Source organism: Cupressus sempervirens, chromosome 5 (assembly GCF_028749045.1).
Source record: "Cupressus sempervirens isolate cs-2001-9-10 chromosome 5, ASM2874904v1, whole genome shotgun sequence".
Taxonomy (NCBI): domain Eukaryota; kingdom Viridiplantae; phylum Streptophyta; class Pinopsida; order Cupressales; family Cupressaceae; genus Cupressus; species Cupressus sempervirens.
The window spans coordinates 827,796,619-827,801,753 of record NC_143122.1 but is presented as its reverse complement, the minus strand read 5'-3'; the positions used below and the strand labels follow the sequence as shown (position 1 = coordinate 827,801,753).

The following is a 5,135-nucleotide window of genomic DNA, read 5'->3' as shown; positions in this document are numbered from 1 at the left end:
ATAAGGTTGGCACGGTTAGTTCGCAGGAGGTCAACCGCGAAGGGACTCTCCAGGTGGCAAGACAAAGGATTACGATTGGCCCGCGTGGCCTAGTCGGCATATAAGAAATCGGGTCGACTAATAGGCCAGTTTGATTCATGAACCAAGATGCAGAGGCGATTGACATATCTTGCGATCTGATCTTCGCGATCATTTCCGACCTACCAGGAATGAATGCAGGACATAAGGACACTCCATCCATCCGGTCGATCCATCTACCATGTCAGGAAAGGTTGTGGCGCCATTTCTATCTTCTCCAGGCTCTTCTCAGAAGAAATGAGATTTCTCGGTATGCAGGCTAGGATTTCAATCCAGATCCCCGATTGGATTCTCAAGATGGGAAGTTAATGCTAGTAGGTAAGAAGTGAATGTAACACGGAAATCTTCAGTTGTGCCTGATCTATAAAGGCAATTTCGTGATCTGTTCTGAAGGTCGATTCTTTCTGATTTTCTCTGCTACTGCTTGCAGACTTGCAGTGTAAAACCCCTTTGTCTCTGAGCCATGTAATAGCCTGTATCATCTCTTTCAGCCATCAGTGTGAATGTGCATCACTTTGCCTCCCACTGGTGTATTGTTGAGATCAATGATCTGCATACTGTATCTATCTTTGGCCTATTGGATAATACATAAGTGAAATCTCCTTTTCCTAGTGTCATTCGGTTGGTTTTTTCTGATCTGTATGTGATTATTGATCGATATAAGTCTGGATGTGTATGACTTTTGTATGTTATTCTGGTTTTGTAGTATATATATGGGCAGGAATGAGTCTGAACACTCTGTTTTGGTGCATCATCACCTTAGATTAGACTAGGTAGATTTGCTTTGACGCTCTCTTTCTCCCTTTCCCTTCTGAGAATAGATAGGTGCGCCCTGACAGTAAGAGGAAGCCGGCCTTCTCCGGAGACTCAACCTCGTAGTTCAAGTCCCACAGCTTGGAGGTTGTTTCCATGTTTCACTAGGTTGTCCTCGCGCATAGGCCTTGGACAAGGGTGCAAACCTAAGTGACAACACCTACCACTAAATACCTATCCAACTTCAAAAGCATCAAATAGGAATAGGCTTATAAGGAAATTAGATCAAGACATCAACCAAAGTACATTTACATAAGGTAAGGGCATTGAACAAGCCTGAAAAAGGTAGCTCGACATAGCACACAAAAGCCAACAAGCCATGGATTTTTTGAAGAGTGACAGATTAAGAAAACTTATGACTACTATTACATAATAATACACAACTATAAACCCACAAGCAATTCAATAAACTTGTTTACAAAAGTGAGAACACTCTGCCACTATAGAGAACTCATAGTAACAATCAACACACTTAACCTATGAAGTTTTCACCACTTGGGTATGTAGATGAGATATTTAGACCCAAACGAAGTAGGCAGAATCACAAACATCTACTATTCTAGTTTTGGGAAGCACCTTAGACAGAGCTCGTAGCTTCACAGGAAAAAGAGGTAATCACCATAATGTATGACTGGTTAAGATCCCTCGAGAAAGGCTTTGATTGTAGGCCCTAGCAGTAGAAGTAGATATGACCTAATAGTAAACCAGAGAGAGGGATATTGGGGAAGATAATAGACACTACAAGGCTACCTCTTCATGCGTTCAAGGTGAACAAATAACGCTTTGTTGGGCTAACTAGCAAATATGCAGTTTTAGATTATTGATTTTGAGGTGGAGTACAGGGAAAATCAGTCGACATTTTAAGTAAATTTCTATGCTACTCAAAACTCAGCTAAAATTGAAGGAGAGGTAGAGTAGAAGCTGATAGACAACCATGAAAAACTGAAGGAGGAATTGACAAAGCTAGTTGCAGAAGGAGCATGGGGGAAGGAAGTTGGTTGAAGAACTAATAAAAGAAGGAATAGAGTACAAGCATCTGGTAGAGCCTCTTGATGTCGTTATAAGGCTCTTGAAAACTGATTGGCAGACATAAAACCCCAAGAAAAGAAGATGGCTGTGATTAGTGGTCTGCAAGATATAATGAAGGATTCCTGCTTTTGGGCTCATGTGGACGAAGTTACTCAAAACTCAATTAAAAAACTACTCAAAACCCAATTAAGAACAAATAAAAAACTACTCAAAATCCAGTTAAAAAAATTAATCAATGCAGAAGAAATTGATCATGACAAATCAAGAAAGCGTTGTAGTGTCTAGAATGTGGAAGGGTAAATGGATAAACTGTACGAACCTTGGGAGAAAGTTGAACACCTTAGGAGACAGACAAACACCAGCGCAGAGATGTGCAAATAAAATACTCCACCACCATTGTCAAGATGGAACACTTGGATTCGAAACACAAAAAACATGATAAAATGAATGTTCTGAGAATGAAAAACATAAAACCTCAACAAATGACTCAAACAACTACTACGAACAACAATTACCATGAACAGAACAATATAGAGAATGAAAAATATTACCTGCTCAAACCTCAATGCACAAATCAAACAATCGCTGAAACACACAAGCTCAAACATGTAGAAATGGTTAGAAAAAAATTAGGTGAAATTCATTTTTTTACTGTGCGGACGTGAAAAAATATAGAATGTGACTTTTTGACAACCCTAAAAAATGTGGAATTGGAAGTCATTTTTCAATTCCAAGTAGCTAGTAGGAAGAGAGAAAACCTAGCTTTAAGGTAAAACTGGATTTGGGAAATCCTAATTCCATTTTTTATTTTTGGACACAAACACACATTTTTTCAAATCTGATATTTGAAAAAGTCAATAACCCAACAGACCCTTAATATTAAATAATAAATTAATACCTAATCTCTTCCACGCTTCGGAACTTGCTCCTCAGCTAAGGGTAAAAGCTGCCGGAGGGGCTAGGTTCGAATCCTAAAACGTCTTATATGAACATTTAGTTGCTTTCAAGGAATTAGGATTTCATGGTGATTTCGGTTATGAATAAATTCATTTTGGGTTTCTGCCCAAGCGATTGAAAATTGCGATCTAATTACAAAAATTGAAGAGTCAACCAGGGCCTATTAGCCCAGTTGGTTAGAGCGTCGTGCTAATAACGCAAAGGTCGCAGGTTTGAGACCTGCATAGGCCACTATCAGGAACATTTAAAAATTCTGTCATGTGATTATGGACTGCATGATTAATCAATTATGGACATCCTTTTAAAATATGTTAGAACATTTATGTGTATTTGTTGCTGAGAGCAACCAATTATGCTGTATCCGAGTTCCTGTCTGAACCAGAGGAATATTCTTCGAAATACTTTATTACTCTTCGATGAGATCTAATAAGGAGTCTTTGGATGATTTGATGTACCGTAGAATATTCAGACATATGCTACGGATCATGAAGTGTTAACCGACCATCTTAACAAATGAAATTTACTTATTGATGGCCATAATAAACCTCTCAAGCCCTTCTTAAGTGGCTTCAAATATGCAGTCCAACCCTAACAAAACCGCTGTTGCACAATAACATTAAAAATAAAATTGAAGTCCCACGGTGCACCTCTTCCGAATCTGTAACCCGGCAGATTGATAAAACATATCAAGCTTTAATTAATCGGTGGTGAGAATTCCATGTTGCAGTCCTCAGCAGCCACATCACAGGACTTCTGAAAATGTTTCTTTGAGTTTCCTATCTATTATTTTTATTTATTGCCTGCTCTTAATTTCATCATGTTAAGTACTGTAATTTTCTTGTAAAAGAGCATAAAAAATAGAAGCTGATTCTATTGGGCCGTGCAAAATCCAGCACCAGTGCATCTGAATAAGCCAACATTTTGCATGCACCATAGCAATGTTGCTAACACGAGCGAAAGAGCGCAGGGGACTCGAACCCTTAATCCTTGGGGCTGTGGAATAAGTAAGCATTGAGTTTGAGAGGTCATAAAAACTCAAGTAATTTGTAAATCTATATTAAAATGATAATTTTTATTGAAAACATCTTATTTTTAAAATCTTTCTCAAAATATTGCATATATCTTTTATATAACTTTAATACTTCAATTAATATTATATTTTAAAAATGTTTCATTTTTATAAATTTTGGAGAAATAATGATTTGTTTAATTTTAAATATTAGGAGGAGGAGGAGATGGAGAGGAGGAAGATAAAGATGAGGAAGAAGAGGAGGAAGAAGGGGCAATAGAGAAGGATTAAAAGGAAGTAGGAGACAAATGAGGAGGAAAATGAAGCAACAAGGAGAAGGAGAAAAGGAGGTACTGTTTACTCTCAGTACAACTAGTTAAGAGATAATATAGGGTGTAAGGTGAACACATGACTATATTCAAACTGTGTAAATTCGTGAAATTGAATGGTTGGAGAACTTGTGTAAAATCTACCACACAACATGTGGGTTGTTGGAGACATTCCAATTTACTATATGAACTAAAATATGATGAGTGTTAGAGAATGAGAATTTTTTAACATTGAAACATGAAGCCTACATTTTTCAAATGATGCAATTCACTTAATAGAAAAGGAAAAAGAAGAGAAATGTGCATTCCTATTTATTGTTCAACTTTTTTATTAAAATGATATAATACTAAATATATTTTACTATCAATTAAAATATTACACCTCTTTTAAATACTATTACTAATTCTAACAATTATTTTACAGATTTTATTTAACACAAACTATTTTTAACAATTAATTTTCAAATTTTATTTAACACATATACATAGGCCACCCTTTAAGATAATAAATGATAGATCCAATTTGCAGTTCAAAACCAAGTAACACCTTCCCAAATGCGATATATGATTAGCCTCAAGATTTGTTGACTTCTAATGCAGCTAGGAATCAAACAAATCCTTTCCTAATGCGGAATATGATGAGCTAACAGATTTGAAGAGTTGTTGGGGCATTCCATGTCAGCGTTTTGTGTGACATGGAAAGCCGATACATTAGAATTTCTGATATATTCACCAATCGGAGAGTCTTTTTTTATTGGGTCCACAAAACATTATAGAAGTCCACACGTCCAGGACTCATTTTAATTCCATGAAAGCTCAGAGGAATTTCAATAAACAGCTTGAAAGCCGTAACAAAAGTTGTTTCAGACCAGTGCACTTCCTTCAACATTGGAGATTGGGGCCTCATGGGAGATTGGGTC

At 36.9% G+C, this 5,135-nt stretch overlaps 1 non-coding gene across 1 annotated transcript; it reads left to right on the top strand.

Annotated features, from left to right (window-relative positions):
* Positions 1-3,034: 3,034 nt before the first annotated feature.
* TRNAI-AAU (transfer RNA isoleucine (anticodon AAU)) lies at positions 3,035-3,108 on the top strand. The gene has a single exon. It is a non-coding gene; the product is annotated as a tRNA-Ile (tRNA).
* Positions 3,109-5,135: the final 2,027 nt, after the last annotated feature.